The 23,654-nt window shown below is 46.9% G+C and overlaps 1 protein-coding gene across 1 annotated transcript in view; it reads right to left on the minus strand.

Annotated features, from left to right (window-relative positions):
* Window positions 1–9,759, minus strand: part of LOC125460569 (ras-related protein Rab-7a) — a 41,483-nt gene extending 31,724 nt beyond the window's left edge. Inside the window, exon 1 of the mRNA XM_048548155.2 lies at window positions 9,593–9,759. The gene's annotated coding sequence lies outside the window, so the exon portion shown is untranslated. The remainder of the gene's footprint in view (window positions 1–9,592) is intronic.
* Window positions 9,760–23,654: the final 13,895 nt, after the last annotated feature.

Consider the following 23,654-nt stretch of genomic DNA (forward strand, 5'->3'; position numbering starts at 1 on the left):
TCATCTTAGGAAAAAGCAGCATGGTACAGGGAGGATGAGGCAACCACAGCTGATTAAGGAAGTCAGGGATAGCACAAAAGCAAGAAGCAGAGGGAAGCACCAAAAAAATTGAGGGTAAGCTAGCCAGTAACAGATATCTAAAGCTTAGTTTTTTAAAAAAGTAAAAAAGTGGGAAAATTGGATATTGGTCATGGGTAAGATTGAGTCCATTGTAAAGGGCAGGATTTTTTGAATATTTGAAAGTGTATTGGAAATAAGGGCACAGTCAGCATGGTTTCATCAAGAGGTCATGCCTGACATATCTACTAGAATTTGAGGAAGTAATGAGCAGGGTAGACCAGGGAGAGCCAATGGCTGTTATCTACTTGGACCCCAAAAAGGCCTTTGATAAAAATGCCACACAGGAGGCTGCTGAGTAAGCCAAGGGCTGATGGTGTAAGAGGCAAGGTGGTGCATGGATAGAAGATTGGCTGTCTGGCAGAAAGGACCCAAGGGTCTCCAGGTGGCAGCCAGTGACTACTGGGGTTCTGCAAGAATCAGTGCTGCAATGAATTTTTAACTTTGTACATTAGTGATCTAGACGAAGGATCTGTGGGCATCCTGGCTAACACTGCAGATAGAGATAGGTGGAGGGACAAGTAGTACTGAAGAGGCTGTAGAAGGATTTGGACAGGTTAGGAGAGTGGGCACACAGTAGTGGCAGATGGATTACTATGTGGGAAAGTGTGCAGTCATGCACTTTGGTAATAAAAGCATGGACTATTTTCTACATGGAGAGAAGATTCAAAAGTCTGAAGTGCAAACAGACTTGGGGGTTCTCATCCAGGATTCTCCAGGTAAACTTAGGTTGTATCAGTAGTCTGGAAGGCAAATGCAATGTTGGCATTTATTGAGGACTTGAATATAGAAGCAGGGATATACTACTGAGGCTTTAAGACTCTGGTCAGGCCATATTTGGAGTATTGCATGCAGTTCTGGGCCCCATACCTCAGGAAGGATATGGTCCCTGGAAATGGAAACCTTAACATTAGGAACATTCAAGGACTGGGGCTATACTTATCCTTTTAAAGTCCAATGGGGGTGGTGAATCTAATTGAAACTGACAGAATAATGAATAGCTGGGACAGAGTAGATGTTGGGAAGAGGTTTCCATTGGTAGCAGAGACCGGGACCTGAGGGCACAGCCTTAGAGTAAAGGTCTTCCCTCTAAGAATGGAATAAGAAACTTCAGCCAGAGTGGTGAATCTATAATAATTCACTGCCACAGAGGCTGGAGGCCAGGTCATTGAAGACCAAAATAGATTCTTGATAAGTTCCTCAACTCCCTGTAACTCTTATCAGCCATTACTGAATAGCAGAACAGACTTGATGGCCTAATTTCTGCTGTCTTATGGTCTAGACAGATGCTTCATGGAGTACTGTAAATACTGCTGTGATGTTTTCCCTAATCACAAGTAGCATGCTTTTACTTCCTATAGGAAGTACACCCTGGCACAGGGATGCCAGCCAGTCTCTCCCTTAGGGAGGTCCAAGTGAGAAAGGTTCCCATTCATTCCACAAGTTCATCTGCTTTGTCAGGCCTCTTGCCTTGACTTAAATGCAATGTCAGTCAGTCTCTGCTTTATCCACTTAATGTTCCAACTTCTGCAGTCAAAGTCTCAACTGCTTTGATCTTCAACCACTGCCAGACTAGTTTAACCCTCAAGTGCTATGAAGTAAAGGTTCCCTGCCAGGACACTGCTCCCTTTCAGGGCAGGTGTAAGGTGTCTTGTACAGGTCACTTATGCCCTTGAATACAAAAACAATCCCTGTAGTTAATCAGCAGGATTCATTTGCCAATTTTTTAATTCCTACTCACCATAAGTAATCCAGAGTACCCTGGAATCCTGCTTTTAGCCTCCTGCCTAACTCCTAGAGAAGGATGAATATATTTGTGTCACTGGTAAAAACCTCTTGCTGTTTATGCTCCCTTTGAGAATTTACAACTGCTCCAAGACATCCTTGACCTTGGTACAGACAGGCACTGGCACCGGCACCCTGGAACCTTACTTTAGCACAAACACCTGTTCATGCCCATGGCAAGAGTCCTCCTTTACAGACAAAAAAAGCCATTGCCAGAGACCTAACTGCTGCTGCTCTTGTTATTTGCCAAACAGTTTAGCATTATCCACAAGAGAAAAATGGGATAAAGTACACTAGCAGCTTCTTGTTTGGCAACTGATCTCCACAGAGTGGAAACAATTTGTGGTCAAACTAGGTTTGACTTTGGGATCAGAGACTTATCAGCTGGGATTATAAAGAACTTAAGTTTGATTCCAGAAAACCACAACCAGATCCAGTGCAGACAGCAGTAAAGAAAGTGATTTTGGACAGGTGTCCTGTAAAAGTTGTGATAAGAATGTGGTGTGAATTGAAAGTACAGACACATGGTAGCTGTGGTTACATCTTTACTCAAAAACTGGCTAAATAGCATCATCTAAAAGTTAGTGGCTAGAGACAAAGTGGATCTAAAATTCAAAATCTTGATCAATTCACACTTTGAAAGTGAGGCAGTGTAGCTAAAGGTCATTCTTATTTGGGAGTAGCTTCACTATTTTAAAAGTTCAAAGGAAGTGTTTTAATTAAGAATTTAGACAACAGGAGAGAGATTCCTGCAGTGATTGGACTAGTCCAGTGGACATTTAGCAGGGCTGTTGCTCAATCAAAAACCAAACCTCCAACTTATTTGTATCTTGACTAATATACCTATCATTTTAGCATCAGCAACTTTTCACTTAGGGCAGGAATGTGTCTGTACTTGCTGAAGTAAACTTAAACATCTTAAATACAGACTTTTCAACTCCCAAATATAGTTTTACCAATGTACCAACTGCAGAAACTTAAATGAGCACTAGGAGTAAAAAAATTCTCACTTAAATCTGATTGTTAGCCATGAGTATCAAGTATGTATTCTGCAGGTTTCAAGTAAATTCCCCATCCATCACCACTTCTTTCAGAAAAAAAGAATTGGAGTGGACCAAGAGGATTCTCTTACCAGCCTTGAGCGAGTATGCTAGCAAATTTGCCATAAAGGCTGTGAATCACGCTTCTCCAGAGGAGAATAATCATTCCAGACTACATGCAACATTCAATAACACTGGTCACAAGAATAAGCTTCTTGTTTTGACTGAGGCCTCATGAGGGAAAAGAAGTTGTTGGAAAAGCAAAGATTTTAATTACCTTCAATAGTATCAAAGCAATTAAAAGGAATTGCATTTCATTGCAAAGTTGTCCAGAACACCGAGGTAATAGCATTGTATAATTCTTCAGAGATTGCTCAAACTTGTGCTTGTTTTGCCCTTTGATAGATGGACATCTACCACCCCCTTCAATTAAAAAAGTATTCTCTTTAGAAGAATGCATCTGGCTTTAAAAGCCAAACTGACCATCTGAGTGGCTTAAAGGCCTCACTTGGGTGACCATTCACCATTAGTCCCTGGAGGAGCTTCTGAACTTGTGATAATTTCTAGTTTATTTGCATTAATCTCCTGATGCTTCCTTTTGGATTTGCTGCACACAGTGGAAGTACAGCCACACAGCTAACTACTACCTACCATCCACTGCAATAGGAAGTCTTGTTCAGCAAGAGCTGCAGAGATTGTACAAAAAGTTTGACTGGCCAAATGGCTGATCTGTTCTCATTCATAGCAACTGATTGCAATTTGTGATTTATAGTAGAGTCTCTGACAAACCATCTGACAGGCACCTTTGCTTCCCAACCTTATAGCTGTGGCAATAATCTTTTTCACTTTAAGTACACTTCTGCAATTGGTTGTAACTGATTGCTGAAACACTTACAACTTTGAGCAAATCAAATGCTTCTAAGAGGGGAAGTGCAATCCATCCCTTTGATGGACTGTATACATCACACTGAACATTCAACTGTTCAGCACAGGAACAGGGCCCTGAGCCTACCATGTTTGCACACCTATGGTGCCATTCGAAACTAATCTTATCAGCATACATTTGGCATGCAGGCTTCTGGGCACATCTATACAAATGTCTTAAGTGAGGCAGTTGCATCTTGCCCCTCCCATGACCACATGCTCCAGACATGTAAAACACTGCCTTGCACATTCTTGCAATAGAACTCCCCTACTGCTGACAATAGTGGTTGGTACTGTTGCCTCACACCTTCAGGGACCCAGGTTCAATTCCTGCCTCAGTCCAAAGATGTGCACACTAGGTGGACTGGCTGTGCTAAATTGCCTATATAGCATCCAGGGATGTATAGGCTAGGTGGAGAGGCCATAGGAAATGCAGGGGTAGGGGTGCACAAAGGGTCAATATGGACCCAGTAGACTAAGTGATCAGAGATAATGGATTCTCCAGCATCTGCAGTTCAAGCTATGTGAAGCTGGATGAACACAGCAGGCCAAGCAGCATCTCAGGAGCACAAAAACTGATGTTTCAGGCCTAGACCCTTCAGAGAGGGTCTAGGCCTGAAATGTCAGTTTGTGCGCTCCTGAGATGCTGCTTGGCCTGCTGTGTTCGTCCAGCTCCACACTTGGACTAAGTGAGCTGTTTTCACATTGTGGGAAAGTGCTACAATTTGACATATCAAGCCTGCAGGATAAAGAGACATTCCACATTAAGCAGAGGTTCACCTGCACATCTGCCAATGTGGTATACTGCATCCACTGTACCCAGTGTGGCTTCCTCTACATTGGGGACATCAAGCAGAGGCTTGATGTCTGCTTTGCAGAACACCTCCGCTCAGTTCGCAACAAACTGCACCTCCTAGTCGCTAACCATTTCCACTCCCCCTCCCATTCTTTAGATGACATGTCCATCATGGGCCTCCTGCAGTGCCACAATGATGCCACCCGAAGGTTGCAGGAACAGCAACTCATATTCCGCCTGGGAACACTGCAGCCTAATGGTATCAATGTGGACTTCACCAGTTTCAAAATCTCCCCTTCCCCCAACTGCATCCCTAAACCAGCCCAGTTCATCCCCTCCCCCACTGCATCCCAAAGCCAGTCCAACCTGTCTCCACCTCCCTAACCTGTTCTTCCTCTCACCCATCCCAAGCCACCCCCCCCCCCCCCCCCCCCACCTACTAACCTCATCCCACCTCCTTGACCTGTCCGTCTTCCCTGGACTGACTTATCCCCTCCCTACCTATACTCTCCTCTCCACCTATCTTCTCTCCATCTTTGGTCCACCTCCCCCTATTTATTCCAGAACTCTCACCCCATCCCCCTCTGATGAAGGGTCTAGGCCCAAAACGTCAGCTTTTGTGCTCCTGAGATGCTGCTTGGCCTGCTGTGTTCATCCAGCCTCACATTTTGTTGTCTTAGATTCTCCAGCATCTGCAGTTCCCATTATCTTGGATAAAGAGACTACTCACCCTCTACCATGCCTTAAATTTTAAAGGCCAGGTCACCCCTTCAACCCCTAGTGAAAACATCCATGCTGGCCAACAAAAGCAACTCCCTTCTGAAATTAGGCTTTCATCTGGCTTAGCCAAGATATCCAAATTGCTGATCTCATTCCTCATACTTTTGGAAAGTTAGGAAGGACAAGTACCAGGACAACAGTCATGGCTGGAAGCAACAAGGAAACAGGATGAAGTCAGTTCCATGACAGTTGCTCTAGAGGCCAGCTGAATCATACTGGATACCCAAGTGATGAGTTATTGTGATCTTCATAGCAGTTAATTCCACTAATTCTCACCTGCACTTGCTCCCTCAACCACATTTCACTCAAGCCTTTCTACATCAGTCCTCATGAATGATATCATTTGAAGTGGCAAGCAACTGAGAAATCTAACAGTTCAAACGTTTTTTAGTAGTCTGCCCTCCTCTGAGGGAGATGCTCTAGATCAGTGTTCATGTTCAACCAGTCCTACTGATATCATACACAGTTGATTCACTTTAAAAGTGAAATTTTAGACTGCATTACCTTCCTTCTAATGGGTTAGAGGGCATCAAAGTGTGGAGCTGGATGAACAGAGGCCAAGCAGCATCAAGGACCACAAAAGCCAACATTTTGGGTCTAGACTGATTGTGGGGGGTGGGGTGTGGGGTGGAAGGGTTCTGAAATAAATAAGGGGAGGTGGATCACAGATGATAGAGAAGATAGTTGGACAGGAGACCAACAAGTTAAAAGGGGTGGGGGTGGTGCCTGTAGAGGTGCGTGCAGGTGGGGAAGGTAGGGAGGGGATAGGTCAGTCTGGGGAAGACAGACAGGTCAACAGGGTGGGATGAGGCTAGTAGGTAGGAAGTGGCAATTCAGCTCAAGGTGGGAGGAGAGACACGGGGGGGGGGGGGGGAGGAAGAACAGGTTAGGGAGACAGGGGAGATTGAAGCTTGTGAAATCCACATACCATTGGGCTGCAGGGTTCCCAAACAGAATGAGCTGCTGTTCCTGCAACCAAGTGGCATTGTTGTAGCACTGCAGCAGGCCCAGGATGGACATGTTGTTGGGGACTGCTTTGCAGAACATGTGCTCAGGTTTACAATAAACCACTGCACCTCCTGGTCATGAGCTATTTCAACACCAGCACATGCGCACTCTCTCCCACCCCCCCCCCCCCCACCATGTCTGCTTGGTTCCCCCAATGTAGAGGCAGCCACACCGGGTACAGCAGATGCAGTATATCACATTGGTGGATGTGCAGGTGAACTTCTGCTTGATGTTGAAAAGGGGCCTGGGATTGTGGGGGGGGGGGGGGTGGCAAGTGTAGCATTTCTTGTGGTTGCAGGAGGAAGTGCCAGGTGTGGTGGGGCTAGAGGGGAGTGTGGACCTGACAAGGGAGTCACAGACAGTGGTCCCCCTGAAAAACAGATCAGAGTAGGGATGGATGAATGTCTTTGGTGCTGGGGGTCAACTGCAGATGGCAGAAGTGGAGGATGATGTGTTGGATTTGGAGCTTGGTGGGGTGGTACATGAGGACAAGGGTGATTCTCTTTTGGCAGTTATTGCAGGGACAGGGTGTGGTGGGGGGATGAGTTACAGGAAACGTGGTCAACAGTGTTAGAGACTACTGCAAGGGGAGGGGGGGTTGCAGTCCTTAAAGGGATCAGGTGTACAGGAGTGGAATGCCTCATCCTGGGAGCAGATGTGGCAGAGGTTTAGGAATTGGGAAAGGGATGGAATTTTTACAGGAAGGTGGTGTATTCTAGGTAGCTGTGGAAGTCAGTGTGCTTGAAATGGATATCAGTTTCTAGGTGATGCCTGAAATGGAGACATAGGTCCAGGAAGATTTTGGGGGGGGGGGGGAAGAAGAGAAGAGAAGGATCAATGTGTTGGAGATGGCCCAGGTGAACTTAAGGTTGGGGTGGAAGGTGTTGGTGAAGTGGATGAACTGTTTGAGCTCCTCAAGGCACAAGGCAGCACCAATGCAGGCAGTCAGTCAGTGTAATGGAGGATGAAGTGGGGTTTAGGGCTAGTGTAGGTACAGAAGAGGGATTGTTCCACATAACCTACAAAGAGGCAGGCATAGCTTGGGCCCATGTGGGTACCCATGGCCACCCCCTTTGTCTGTAGGGGGTGGGAGGAATCAAGAAGTTGAGGGGAGGACAAGTTTGACTAGATGGCGGGGGGGGGGGGGGGAAGAAGGAGGAGGAGAGGAGACTGGTCAGGCCTGTGGGACAGGAAGCAGAGGGCCTTCAGGCCATCTGCATGGGGAATGCCAGTGTACAGGGACTGGACATCCATGGTGAAAGTCAGGTATCCAACTCACTTTCTCATGAAGGGTCTAGGCCCAAAACATCAGTTTGTGCTCCTCAGCCTGCTGTGTTCATCCAGCTCTACACCTTGTCATCTTGTCGTCTCCAGCATCTGCAGTTCCCATTACTGCACTTTCAATATTACAGCTCATTAAGTCCCATGTTGCTCCCTGACCTAAACATTCCAATAACAAAAAGGACCCAGTTCTGAAAAACCCACCAGTAAGCTGAGCAATTGGTCCCTAACTAAAAACACCCTGCCACTAGATTACACAACCTCAAACTTGAGGAAACATTATTCCATAATCTCTTCACAGAAGAGATCCCAGGCAGAGCAGCAATACAGTTACACTTAGTAAACCATACACTTAATCACTGACAATTTCTACATTGGAAAAAGAATCTGAGTAGGTCTAAAGTATTTAGATTGAAAAAGACAAGCTAGCACATGTAAAAAGGAGGAGTCATTTTATCATGTCATAGGATGCAGCACCACATATGCCCAAAGGGGGCAGTTCACAAGAAAACACCCTTGGCAACATCTGAAGTTTATATAAATAAAGTGTTCATGTCTGTTTTTCAGGAGTGCAATGACAAGTCATGTGTTTCATCAGCTGTAAGAATCACGAGGAGCAGGTTTCTTGGACTTCGAGAAAAGCAACAATTTACAAACTCAACCACCCACCACCTCTCTCCCCCAACCCCCCCATTGGACAGAAACTACATCATGATACCTGTTTCACAACAATGCAGTTCACAGTTAGATCATTTGGCTGTCCATCATACAGACAGCTCAGGCAAGTCGCATTTTTAAATGCGCGTTGACGAGAAACTAGATCAAAATAAGACACTACAACTGGAGTGGTGCTGTGGCATTAAGCCTCGTTTGCTCTAGTTAGGAAAGTATTACTGAAGAAACAAGCGTCTTAGAAACCCTATTTTACTCGCAAACAAAAATCAAATCACTCGATTTATTACAGAGCTTCCTGAACAACAAGCCTTGAAACTGGCAAACAATGCCACAACATACTTTTATCTGCAACATTAAATAGAAACATGAAAATTTTAGCGATATTAAAAGTGAAACCAGCTCAAAGAGCTTAGTCACCCCGAAGACTAGAGACAAAGGAGCCAGGTTTGAAGTTTCCACAGGCTCTCCACATATACAACACAGCAGCGACGGCTCAAAACAAGCGTCACTTGTCGTTGGAAGGGGGGGTTAATAGCGTTCTCGAAAGAGCCCAGACAGCTACGTGAAAATCTAGTGTTAGCCCTAGCTTTAGGGAAAGCCGCTCACAACAATATAAAAGATGCATCCCACTGAAATTAAAAAATCCACACAAAATCTAAGCGGAAAAATGCGAAGCCAGCATTTAAAAAACACATTTGAAGAGAACTGAAAGCAAGTGTAACACGTACACCGTGTCATTCAGTAATTATACTGCGTTTTGCGCTGCACAGGTTATTAAATTAGAAAGAGAAAGGAGGGGAACAACTCCCCAGCGGGATGCTAATGTATATTTGATGTAGCACAGATGCTACTTCGCCAGGACTGCCAGGGCCTGAAGGGGTGCGAGTTCCTGTCACTCGCAGGGGTGTTGCCAAGGGGCCCGGGGGCAGTTGCTAGGGCTCACCGCTTTCCCCACACGCTGGGGCATCAAGCACGGGGGGTGTCGTTGCTAGGAAGAGCCCGGGGACGGTTGCTAGGGAAGGGTGCGCGCAGGGCCGGGAGCGCGGCCGCTGGGCGGACCCTGGGCCCTGTGTGTCTCTCTCCGAGATCGAGGCCTCCGTTGTTTCTCTCCTTCCTCCTCTCCCAAAAGCGCTTTACACCCGCGGGCAGAGCGGCCTACCAGTACCCGGCACCGAGTCAGACTCACCTGAAAGGGCAAGGGAGGTTGAGAAAAGTCAGCTGCGCGGCCTACTGCCGGTCTTGCTCGGTAAGTCACTGGCTTGGCTGGGCCGGGCCGCTCCTAGCTGTCGAAGCTTTGCCTCCGACTCCCCGCTTATCACCCGCACCCTGCGTCTGATGTCACCGCGTATTACGTTTCGGCGTATGGCGTCACCCCCGCAGGACCGCCCGCTGCGTGACTGCCATGTGGGGGGTGGGGGCGGGTTCGAGTACGACCAACCTTGCCGGGTCCTAGCGCCTGCCAAACGCGGGACACGTTACTGTTGAGGGGGAGGCTGGGGAGTCGAGTGTGATCTTAAGACAGGTCTTAAGGATTTAAACCATTGAAACGGGCTGGGGAGTGTTGATAGTAAAACAGAGATTTGTGGATGCTAAAGATCCGAAACAGAAACAGTAAGTGTTGGAGAAACTCAGCTGTTCTGGCAGCATTGGAGTCCAGAGAACGTTTTTCAGAACTGAAGTTGCTGAGTTTCTCCAGCAATATCTGTAATTGTTCCAGACTTCCATCATCCGTGGTTCTTTGTTGCATTTTAGGACCTTGATGACCTTAGACAGTTTGGGAGTTAAATTCACACTGATTAGTGCAACACAAAGCAGCTGTCCAGCCAACTGAGCTGAGTGCTGGAGAACCTCAACAGGGCTGGCAGCACTTTTGGAGAGAGAAACGGTGTTAACATTTCAAACCTAGTATGATTTCTTCAGAACTAAAGTAACATTCAAGGTTACAGGCCAAGTGCTGAAAAATGGGATTAGAATTGATTGGTGTTTGATGACCAGTGTGGACGAAATGGGCCCAAGGGCCTCTATCGGTGCTGTCAAAACGCCATTATTCTAGGTTCAGCAAACGGGAAGGCATACGGTATGCTGACCTCCATGGATGAGGATTTTGGTTCAGAAGTACGAATGACTTACAGGGCCTACGTGAGACCACATCTGGAGTATTGAATGCAGTTGTGTCTCCATAACTACTAAAGAATAGCGGGAATGCGCAAAAGGTTCACCAGGCTGATACCAGGGTTAGCAAGTCTGTCCTGTGAGGAGAGATGACTCAACTAGGCCTGTTGTCACTGCAGTTTAGAAAAATGAGAGGGAATCTGATTGCTAAAATTCTAACAGGGCTAGAAAGACCAGATGCAGGGAGAATGTTTCCCCTGTTTGGGGAGTCTAGAACTACAAGCACAGTTTGGGAGTGAGATGGGGAAAAATTTCTTCACTCAAAGAATGGTCAGCCTGTGGAATTTTCTACCACAGAATGCTTTCGAGGCGAATTCAGTGAATATTTCAAGAAAGAGATGGATACATTTTTAGATTTTAAATGCTTCAAAGGATGTGGGGAGAAAGCAGGAACATGGTATTTAGGATCAGCCATGATCATATTAAATGGCAGAGCAGACTTGAAGGGCTGAATGGCTTACTCCTGCTCCTCGTGACCATGCTTTTATCCATCCCTCCCACCCTGGTTATAATCTCTTCCAAGCTTTTCTGTAAGGCAGAAGATACAGAAGTTTAAACACATGTACCAACAGGTTTATGAAAAGCTTCTTCCCTGTTGCTATTTGGCTGCTGCACAGACCTCTCAAGTTTCACATCTAATGTTAATCTTGCTTTTGTACACTTCCTGTGCAACCATAACTGTGTACACCTCCGTGTATTCAATCTCCCTATGATCTGTATGTCTTTGTATGTTATGATCTGCCAGTTCTGCATGCAAAGCAAAACTTCTCACTGTACTTAGGTACATGTGACAGCAATAAATCAGATCGAAGGTTACAGTTGGTGTGTGGAAGAGGGATAAGAAGTGGGACTGGCTAAGGTAATGTAAGGAGAAGCAGGCTTAGAGGGGGATTTGTGAAAAATGCTTTTCACTGAGAGCATGTAGATATCTGGAACTCACTAATGGTCCTGGGCGAAAACCAGAAAAAGGGATTTAGCTGGCTGGCTCCTTTCCCACTTATATCACCTCAAAAGAGACTTCATTGGCTGTAAGTTTTTTTGAGTACTTTAGTGGATGTGAAAGGTGCTGTTTGTTAGGATGTATAAGTTTGTGAATGATTAGAATTGGAATATGGACATGCATGGACATTTCTGGATTACAAAGGATTTATAATGTGACTATTTAGAACTAGGAAGGAAAAGAGCCAACGGAGGCAATGATTCAGCAAAGAACTGCGGACACTAGGGATGTGAAACATACTCAGAAAATGCTGGAGAAACTCAGCAGGCCTGGTGGCATCTTTGATGAGAGAAACAGAGTTAATGTTTCAAATCCAGCGAATCTCCTTCAGCATCTGGGAAAGTGTTACTTATTTTGATGACAGGGCTTGAGTGAGGCTGGCGGGTTCGGCGTGAGCAAGTTGGAAGGAGTGATCGGAGATAATGGGAACTGAAGCCGCAAAACAATCCGACCCCAACACCAAAGACATTTTTCCATCCCCACCCTTGTCTGCCTTCCGGAGAGACCACTCTCTCCATGACTCCCTTGTTCGCTCCACACTGCCCTCCAACCCCACCACACCCGGCACCTTCCCCTGCAACCACAGGAAGTGCTACACTTGCCCCCACACCTCCCCCCTCACCCCTATCCCAGGCCCCAAGATGACATTCCACATTAAGCAGAGGTTTACCTGCACATCTGCCAATGTGTTATACTGTATCCGCTGTACCCGGTGTGGCTTCCTCTACATTGGGGAAACCAAGCAGAGGCTTGGAGACCGCTTTGCAGAACACCTCCGCTCGGTTCGCAACAAACAACTGCACCTCCCAGTCACGAACCATTTCCACTCCCCCTCCCATTCTTTAGATGACATGTCCATCACGGGCCTCCTGCAGTGCCACAATGATGCCACCCGAAGGTTGCAGGAACAGCAACTCATATTCAGCTTGGGAACCCTGCAGCCCAATGGTATCAATGTGGACTTCACCAGCTTCAAAATCTCCCCTTCCCCCACTTCATCCCAAAACTAGCCCAGCTCGTCCCCTCCCCCCACTGCATCCCAAAACCAGACCAGCTTGTCCCCGCCTCCCTAACCTGTTCTTCCTCTCACCTATCCCCTCCTCCCACTTCAAGCCGCACCTCCATTTCCTACTTACTAACCTCATCCCGCCCCCTCGACCTGTCCATCCTCCCCGGACTGACCTACCCCCTCCCTACCTCCCCACCTATACTCTCCTCTCCACCTATCTTCTCCTCTATCCATCTTCAATCCACCTCCCCCTCTCTCCCTATTTATTTCAGAATCCTCTCCCCATCCCCCATCACAAGGAAGAGGTATTAGAAATCCTTCAGAGGGTGAAGATAGATAAGTCCCCTGGGCCGGATGAGATTTATCCTCAGATCCTCTGGGAAGCCAGGGAGGAGATTGCTGAGCCTTTGGCATTGAACTTTAACTCGTGATTGTCTACAGGACTAGTGCCAGATGACTGGAGGATAGCAAATGTGGTTCCCCTGTTCAAGAAGGGGAGTAGAGACAACCCTGGTAATTATAGACCAGTGAGCCTTACGTCAGTTGTTGGTAAAGTGTTGGAAAAGGTTATAAGGGATTGGATTTATAATCATCTAGAAAAGAATAAACTGATTAGGGATAATCAGCACGCTTTTGTGAAGGGAAGGTCGTGCCTCACAAACCTTATTGACTTCTTTGAGAAGGTGACCAAACAGGTAGATGAGATTAAACCGGTTGATGTGACGTACATGGATTTCAGCAAGGCATTCAATAAGGTTCCCCACAATAGGCTATTGTGCAAAATGCGGAGGAATGGAATTGTGGGAGATATAGCAGTTTGGATCAGAAATTGGCTTGCTGAAAGAAGACAGAGGGTAGTAGTTGATGGGAAATGTTCATCCTGGAGATCAGTTACTAGTGGTGTACCACAAGGGTCGGTGTTGGGTCCACTGCTGTTTGTCATTTTTATAAATGACCTGGATGAGGGCGTAGAAGGATGGGTTAATAAATTTGCAGACGACACTAAGGTCGGTGGAGTTGTGGATAGTGACGAAGGATGCTGTAGGTTGCAGAGAGACATAGATAAGCTGCAGAGCTGGGCTGAGAGGTGGCAAATGGAGTTTAATGCAGACAAGTGTGAGGTGATGCACTTTGGTAGGAGTAACCGGAAGGCAAAGTACAGGGCTAATAGTAAGATTCTTGGTGGTGTAGATGAGCAGAGAGATCTCGGTGTCCATGTAGACAGATCCTTGAAAGTTGCCACCCAGGGTGACAGGGCTGTTAAGAAGGCATACAGTGTTTTAGCTTTTATTAATAGAGGGATCGAGTTCCGGAACCAAGAGGTTATGGGAGGGGGAGTGGAAATGGTTCGCAACTGGGAGGTGCAATTGTTTGTTGCGAACCGAGCGGAGGTGTTCTGCACAGCGGTCCCCAAGCCTCCGCTTGGTTTCCCCAATGTAGAGGAGCTGTACAAAACTCTGGTGCAGCCGCACTTGGAGTATTGTGTACAGTTCTGGTCACCGCATTATAAGAAGGATGTGGAAGCTTTGGAAAGGGTGCAGAGGAGATTTACTAGGATGTTGCCTGGTATGGAGGGAAGGTCTTAGGAGGAAAGGCTGAGGGACTTGAGGCTGTTTTCATTAGAGAGAAGAAGGTTGAGAGGTGACTTAATTGAAACATATAAAATAATCAGAGGGTTAGATAGCGTGGATAGGGAGAGCCCTATTCCCAGGATGGTGACAGCGAGCACAAGGGGGCATAGCTTTAATTTGAGGGGTGAAAGATATAGGACAGATGTCAGAGGTAGTTTCTTTACTCAGAGAGTAGTAAGGGAATGGAACGCTTTGCCTGCAACGGTAGTAGATTCGCCATCTTTAGGTACATTTAAGTCGTCATTGGATAAGCATATGGACGTACATGGAATAGTGTAGGCTAGATGGGCTTGTGATCGGTATGACAGGTCGGCACAACATCGAGGGCCGAAGGGCCTGTACTGTGCTGTAATGTTCCATGTTCTATGTTCTATCCCCCTCTCTGATGAAGGGTCTAGGCCCAAAATGTCAGCTTTTGTGCTCCTAAGATGCTCCACACTTTGTTACCTTGGAAGGAATGATCGGATAGGTGGAAACAGAGTCCTGAGAGAGATAGAAAGAGAGAAAAAGTTAGGCACTCAACAAGATTGTTGACATGAAACCCCAAGAAGAAGATTTGCTGCTGCTGATTATTTGAAAATGGGTTGGCTATGTTGAAAGCAGCCCATGTGATGACAGGGCTGGGGGTGTGGGGGCGGGGCTGGTGGTAAAGGACATTGAAGACAGTGCTCAGGCCCTAAAATTATTGAATTTCTTACTGAGACCTGAAGGCTACAGGGTCCCCATGCGGAAATTGAGATGTTGTCCTTCTAGTTTGTGCTGAGCTTAGCTGGGGCACTGCAGCAAGCCCGGGACAGCGATGTTGGCCAGTGAACAGGGTGGTGTGTTAAAGTGGCAGGCACCTGGAAGCTTGGATAGATTTTTATGGACAGAATTTGGGTGTTTTGCAAAGTGGTTGCCGAGTCTACATTTCATCTCCCCAGTGTAGAGAAGACCACACTGTGAGCAGCGAATACAGGAGACCAGATAGTGTGAACTGCAGGTGCTGCTTCACCTGGAAGGTGTGTCTGGGGCCTCGGATAGTAGGAGGGAGGAGGTAAATGGACAGACTTTACACCTTTTGCGATTGCAGGGGAAGGTGCAATGGGGCTGGAGGAAGATGTTGGGAATGGATGAGGAGTGGACAAGGGTCCCTGCGGAACAATGACAAAGGAGGGGAGGGGAATATGTGTCTGGTCGAGACATCCTACTGGAGGTGATGGAAATAGCACATAACAAACCTTTGGATGGGGAGGTTGGTGGGGTGGTGACCCCAGGGGGACCCTAACGATGTCGCGGGAGGGAAGAGAAAGGGGTGAGGGCAGTTGTGCAGGAGATGGGTTGGACACAGCTGAGGGGACCTGTTAACTACGGGTGAGGGGGAGTCACAGGAACATGGGAATTAGGAACAGCAGTAGGTAACTGAGCCTTTCAAACCCACTCCACCATTTAACCATAATCATGGCCGATCTTGTCCTGACCTCGACTCCACTTTCCTGCCTGGTCCCCCCTTTTCAACAGAAACATAACTATTTCTTTCTCAAATCTAATTCCACCTCCACTGCACTCTGGTGGAGTGAGTTCCACAGATTCTCAACTCTCTGAGAGAAGTAGTTCCTCCTGATCTCAGTTCTGAGCAAACCTCCTCTCGCCCTATTTCTATGACCTCTTATTATAGACAGTTTCACAAGGGGAACATGTGTTGATAAACCCCCTTCCAGCATTTTATATCCCTCAATAAGATCCCCCACCCACCCCCCACCCATTCTTCTAAACTCTAACAAGTATGAGGCCAAGCTGTTCAACCACTCCTTGTATGACAGCCCTTTCATCCCTGGAATCAACTTGGTGACCCTCCTCAGAACTGGCTTCAGTGTCACCACACCCTTCCTTGGGTAAGGAGGCATCCTCGGAAAAAGATGGACATTTCTGAGGCACCCTGCGGAAGGTGGCATCGTCAGAACAGCAGGAAATGGAATAACCAGGAGACTGTGATCTCTTTGCTGTTTACAAACAGCATACTTTTCATTTTCAAACATCCAATGTTTTCTGCTGATCGCCAGCTCTGCGATGGAAAGTGCGCGTCGCAGTGTATTTTGAAAGGAAGAAGTGTCAAGATTTCTCCAACGTCTTTCACAACCTGAGGTTGCCCCAAAACACTTCACAGTGCGGTCACTATTGTAGAAGATCAACATTAAGTTAGTGCACAGCATGCTACCACCAGCAGCAATGAAGTCACTGATTATTGGCTGGGTTCAGGAGTTTGGGTGAGGGGTGCTGCTGTTTTGGTTACATATACAAGGGACCACTTGCTATGTTAGCCCACACACTGCCACTTGGTCCCTTTCTATACATCTCGTGAGACTGAGCAACTTCCCTCTGTGCACAGGGAATTACATCATTAGGTTTGTGGCTTCCTCATATTTTTCTGATTTGATTCTTTCTAGTTTTCTCTGCAATGGAGCTACTTTTCACTCACTTGCTGGCCTCCCCCATCAATGAGGATGGGCAGGCCCATGGAGCCACATCTTCTGTCCCTCGGCCATTGCTCAAGTATGATGTTAAACAGAGATCCTGCCTTCCCAAACAGGTGAAAGTAAAAAATCCCATACCCGCTGGCTCAGGAGAAAAGCAGTCAAGTTCCACCCAGTGTCTTCTGCAATATTAAATCTTTGCCCTGGAATGTTTGCATACAGATCACATGCTCATTACCACACTGTTGGTTTTGGGATCTTGCTGTACATTTGTTGGTGAATTTTCTACATCACAACAGTGACTATACTGCTTCAAAAAGTACTGCATCTGCATTGAAGCTACTGTGGAATATGCTAAGTCCGTGGAAGGACTCAGAAATATTGAAGCTTTTAAGTTGAGTCTTAGAGGTCTGTCAGGGAGTGGCAGCTCCATATCTGGGCCAGATGCTCTGGATTTGAGCCCACTTCAGGACTTCCTGGTCATAGGAGGGGTGTTTGTAAGACAACCAAACAACCTGTAAATCATCCAAAGCGCAGTGGGAAGGAGGTAATAGAGGAGAATCTCATTGTTGATGCAGAGCAAGACAGCTCTGAAGCCTCCCTTTAGGACGTTTAGCTACAGAAATAGATGAAGTATCTGCCACCAGCTGTCACAAGAGAAAGGAACAAAAAATCTGCTCAAATGAATGGGAAGGAAGTGACAACGAAGCTTCACTCCATCTATCCAAGGTTTGTAGCCCATGCCTCAGCCATCCTGATGGAAACAATATTTATAGGATTCGAAAGGACATTCTGCTAACAGAACCTGAAGAGCTGGGGGCTAAAACAAAACAAAAACATATCCTCCAAGGTAATAATATCAAGATTAATACATGAGCCACAATGAAACAGGTTTAATGAATGATGTCAGTGCAAAAGATCTGTTAGGAAACAGTGACCATAACACGTAGAATTTAACATTCAGTTTGAGAGTGAGAAACTTGGCTCAGAAATAACCGTGCTAGACTTAAGTAAAGGTGATTATAAAGAAACAAGGGCAGAGTTGGTTGGAATAGTTTGGGAAAGGACAGTAGAGGAAAAGATGTTTGGGAACAATGGGAGACTGAAATCCTGACTCATAAAAAAGATGCATCCTAGTGAGGAAGAAAGATTCTAGGAAGAGATAAACCAAATACCACTAACCAAGGGAGTTAAGGGGTAGTACCAAATTGAAATAAAGACGTCATAAAGATTAGCGATTAGCCAATAGACCGGGATACAGGGGGTCCCTGATTAATGAACATCTGACTTACAAATACTCACACTTATGAACACAATCTCACACTAGGGTGTAATCTTAAAGAGCTCATATGAACATGTCCTGTCCTTACAAACCAGGACTGTATTTTAAAAACTGGTAATCCAGGCAGATGTTCAAATCCCACCAAAGCAGCTGGTGATGTTCAAATTCAATGAATACATTTGGAATTGAAAGATGGTCTCAGTCATGGACCATGAAACTCATCAATTGTTTTGAAAATCGATCCAGTTTACTAATGACTTTCCAGGAAGGAAACCCGTTTTGCAGAACACCTCTGCTCAGTTCGCAGTAAACAACTGCACCTCCCAGTCGCGAACCATTTCAACTCCCCCTCCCATTCGTCAGACGACATGTCCATCATGGGCCTCCTGTAGTGCCACAATGATGCCACCTGAAGGTTGCAGGAACAGCAACTCATATTCCGCTTGGGAACCCTGCAGCCCAATGGCATCAATGTGGACTTCACAAGCTTCAAAATCTCCCCTTCCCCCACTGCAGCCCAGAACCAGCCCAGTTCATCCCCTCCTCCCACTGCATCCCAAAACCATCCCAGTTCGTCCCCACCTCCCTAACCTGTTCTTCCTCTCACCTATCTCCTCCCACCTCAAGCCGCACCTCCATTTCCTACCTACTAACCTCATCCTGCCCCCTTGACCTGTCCGTCCTCCCCCGACTGACCTATCCCCTCCCTACCGAAAGTTGGCCACATTGTTAATATTGAGAGGATAACTGCAGGAAGATATAAATGAACAGGTCATGTAGTAAGTCATATTGGACCACTGAGCCCATCAATCTATGCTCCACCATTCAATTAAATTATAGCTGACCCAATAATCCTCAACTCTACTTCTCTGTCTTTTCCCCACAATCCTTGATTCTCTTCCGAACTAAAAATTTGTCTGCATCAGCCTGGATATACTTAACGGGCCAGACTCGACAGCTGTCAGCAGTAAAAGAATTCCACAGATTTACTGTGGGATAACAAGGTGTGGGGCTGGGTGAACACAGCAGGCCAAGCAGCATCAGAGGAGCAGGAAGGCTGACGTTCGGGCCTAGACCTTTCTTCAGAAAACTGTCCTGTGAGAGAAGAAATTTCTCCTCATCTTAAATGGGTGACATCTTCTGAGATAATGCCCTCTGGTCCTAGATGTTCCTGCAAGGAGAAACAACCCTTCTGCGCCTACCCTGTCAAGTCTCCTAAGAATCTTGTATATTTCAATGAGGTTGTCTGTATTCCTCTGATATTCCAAACATTACAGGGCCCAACCTTCTTGACCTCACCTCATAAGTCAGTCCCTCCATACCTGGAATCAGCTGAGTGAACCTTCTCTTGTAGAAAAGGGAATTCAACTTGGAGAAGTGTGATATGATGAATTTAGAGAGGTCAAACTAGGAATAGCCAATAAATTGGAGGAAACTGACAGATGTATAGAATGTGGGGGACCTTGAGGGAGAATGAAGAATTAATTAGATACTCTTGAAAGTAAATGGAATCCCGTCCTTTATCAATTGAATATAAGAACACGGAGGTGATACTGGAATTGTATCAATAATCTTTTACTGATCACTTTTATGGTGTGTGGCCATTGTCCATCCCTCGTTGCCCCTTGAGAAGGTGGGGGTGAGCTGCTTCCTTGAACCGCTGCGTCCACGTGCTACAGGTAGACCCACAATGCAAACTAATTGATCTACAACTTGAGTACTGTGTGCAGTTCCGACCGCCTCATCACCAAAAGGATATAATTTCACTCGAGAGGGAACAGAAGAGGTTTATGGAGGTGCTGCTAGGACTGGAAAATACATAATTGGCAGTCCGTCACAGACCAGGATGACTCTTTTCCACTCTCAGCGTGAGCCTAAAGGTTGCCACAGGCTCTGTTACGCATGGGGCAGAAGGTGGTTGTGGGGCGGGCTGGGTGGGCCGTTAGTGTGACAGTGTGCTCCTTTCACTGTTTTTGCTTGCTTTCCCTTTTATTCCCAATGGTGAGCCTCTGGGTGCTCAATGCCTTCCCAGATGCTCCTCCTCCGCTTTGGGCAGCCATGGGTCAGTGATTAATACAGCTTTGAAGAATTATTGGATACAGCAGGCCGAGGGGTTGGGGGTTTTATTGAGCTGTACAAACTGGTGAGACGCCTGGGTGAAGTGGATGGGAAAGGCTTGTTTATTTGAGCAGAGTGAGCAGTGACTTGGGACACAGCTTTAAAGTGATTGATCAAAAGATTAAAAGGGAGATAAGGAGACTTCTTTTCTCCTGATGGTGTCCGGGCTCTGGAACTCATTGGCATTAGGGGCGTATATAAACCTGAAGTCCCGTAACTTCCACATTTATGGATGAAGTACTGGGAAGCAGGATTATGCTGGCAGAGTCAATTTCTTTGGACAGTGCAGTCACAATGCACAGATTTGCCTCTGTATGTGCTGTAAACCTTCTATGGTTCAGTGTGCATTGCATAATCTCACAGCACACACTTGTCATTAACTTCTGCAATAGTTACACTGGAAACCATTGTGTTTATCCAAACACCTATTCCTGACTCATCGCTCCTCAAATCATGTGATGATACTTTGATGACAATGTATGTTACCACAGTTTGGTTCTGCATGTCAAGGATGACATAGCTTTTTCCTTCCATTGTTGTAAATTAATAACCTGGACAATGGAACAAAGAAAACACAATGATAGGTGGAGGGACAGGCTGCAGAAGGACATGGACAGGCTAGGCTGGTGGGTAAAGGAGTGGCATATGGAATACAGGTGCAGAAAAGTATGAGGTTATACACTTTGGTAGGAAGTATAGAGGCGTAGACTATCTTCTAAATGGGGAAAAACTTTGGAAATCTGAGGCACAAAGGGACTCAGAGTCCTAGTTCTGGATTTTACTAAGGTTAACATGCAGGTTCAGTTAGCAGTTAAGGCAGCAAATGCAACGTTAGCATTTATTTTGAGAGGGCTAGAATACAGGGCTGTACTGGTGGGGCTGAAGGGTCTAGGCCCAAAACGTCCGCTTTCCTGCTCCTCTGATGCTGCTTGGCCTGCTGTGTTTATCCAGCTCCACACCTTGTTATCTCAGGCTGTGTAAGGATCTGTCAAACTGCATTTAGAATATTGTGAACAGTTTTGAGCCATGTATCTGAGGCAGGTTTTCTGGCATTGGAGGGGTTCTAGAGAAGATTTACAATAATGATGCCAGGGATGAAGGCTTGTCACTTCAATGACCTGAAACCTACAGAATACTGAGAGGCCTAGATAGGATGGCCATGGAGAATTTGTTTCCACTAGTAGAAGAGATGAGGACTTGAGGGCACAGCCTCTGAGCGAATGCATGAACTTTTAGACCTGAGATAAGGAGGAATTTCTTCAGCCCAAGGGTGACAGAACTTATTGCTACAGAAGGTTGTAGGGCCCAAGTCATCGACTGTATGTAAAACAGAAATAGATAGGTTCTTGATTGGTAAGGGCAGTGAGATTCACAGGGAGATGGCAGGAGCAGCACGGTGGCTCAGTGGTTAGCACTGCAGCCTCACAGCGTCAGGGACCTGGGTTTGATTCCACCCTCAGGCGACTGTCTGTGTGGAGTTTGCACTTTCTCCCCATGTCTGCGTGGGTTTCCTCCGGGTGCTCCGGTTTCCACCCACAGTCCAAAGATGTGCCTGGTGTGGCTTCCTCTACATTGGGGAAACCAAGCGGAGGCTTGGGGACCGCTTTGCAGAACACCTCCGCTCAGTTCGCAATAAACAACTGCACCTCCCAGTCGCAAACCATTTCCACTCCCCCTCCCATTCCTCAGACGACATGTCCATCATGGGCCTCCTGCAGTGCCACAATGATGCCACCCGAAGGTTGCAGGAACAGCAACTCATATTCCGCCTGGGAACCCTGCAGCCCAATGGTATCAATGTGGACTTCACCAGCTTCAAATCTCCCCTTCCCCAACTGCATCCCTAAACCAGCCCAGCTCGTCCCCTCCCCCCACTGCACCACACAATCAGCCCAGCTCTTCCCCTCCATCCACTGCTTCCCAAAACCAGTCCAACCTGTCTCTGACTCCTTAACCTGTTCTTTCTCTCACCCATCCCTTCCTCCCACCCCAAGTCGCACCTCCATCTCCTACCTACTAACCTCATCCCACCTCCTTGACCTGTCCGTCTTCCCTGGACTGACCTATCCCCTCCCTACCTCCTCACCTATACTCTCCTCTCCACCTATCTTCTTTTCTCTCCATCTTCGGTCTGCCTCCCCCTCTCTCCCTGTTTATTCCAGAACCCTCAACCCATCCCCCCCTCTGATGAAGGGTCAGCTTTTGTGCTCCTGAGATGCTGCTGGGCCTGCTGTGTTCATCCAGCCTCACATTTTATTATCTTGGATGCTCCAGCATCTGCAGTTCCCATTATCACTCTTCCACACACAAATCCACTCACACAGACCCTTGCCCTCACACAAACCCACGCACACAGACCCTCTCCCTCACATACACTCACATATACCCTCTCACACAAACACACTCATACTGAGCCTCTCCCTCACACAACACTTCACACAGACCCTCTCCCTCACACAAACACACTCACACAGACCCTCTCTTTCACACATACTCACATATACTCTCTCACACAAACACACTCACACAGACCCTCTCTCTCACACACACTCACATATACTCTCTCACACAAACACACTCACACAGACCCTCTCTCTCACACACACTCACATATACTCTCTCACACAAACACACTCACACAGACCCTCTCCCTCACACAAACACACTCACACAGACCCTCTCTCTCACACAACACACACACTGACGCTCTTCCACACACAAACACACTCACACAGACCCTCTCCCTCACACAAACACTCACACAGACCCTCTCCCTCACACAAACACACTCACACAGACGCTCTCTCACACAACACACTCACACTGACTTTCTTCCACACACAAACACACTCACACAGACCCTCTCCCTCACACAACACACTCACACAGACCCTCTCCCTCACACAAACACACTCACTAGACCCTCTCCCTCACACAACACACTCACACAGACCCTCTCCCTCACACAAACACTCACACAGACCCTCTCCCTCACACAAACACACTCACACAGACCCTCTCTCTCACACAACACACTCACACTGACGCTCTTCCACACACAAACACACTCACACAGACCCTCTCCCTCACATAAACACACTCACACAGACCCTCTTCCTCACAAACACTCACACAGACCCTCTCACATAAACACACTCACACAGATTCTGTCTCTTACCCAAACACACTCACACAGACCTTCTCCCTCACACAAACACACTCACACAGACCCTCTCCCTCACACAAACACACTCACTCAGACCCTCTCCCTCACACAACACACTCACACTGATGCTCTTCCACACACAAACACACTCACACAGACCCTCTCCCTCACACAAACACACTCACACAGACCCTCGCGCTCACACAAACTCACACACACAGACCCTCTCCCTCACATACACTCACATATACCCTCTCACACAAACACACTCACACAGACCCTCTCCGTCACACAAACACACTCACACAGACCCTCTCCCTCACACAACACACTCACACAGACCCTCTCCCTCACACAAACACACTCACACTGACCTGCTCCCTCACATAAACTCACATATACCCTCTCACACAAACA

The sequence above is a fragment of the Stegostoma tigrinum genome, chromosome 11, assembly GCF_030684315.1.
Source record: "Stegostoma tigrinum isolate sSteTig4 chromosome 11, sSteTig4.hap1, whole genome shotgun sequence".
Lineage (NCBI taxonomy): Eukaryota > Metazoa > Chordata > Chondrichthyes > Orectolobiformes > Stegostomatidae > Stegostoma > Stegostoma tigrinum.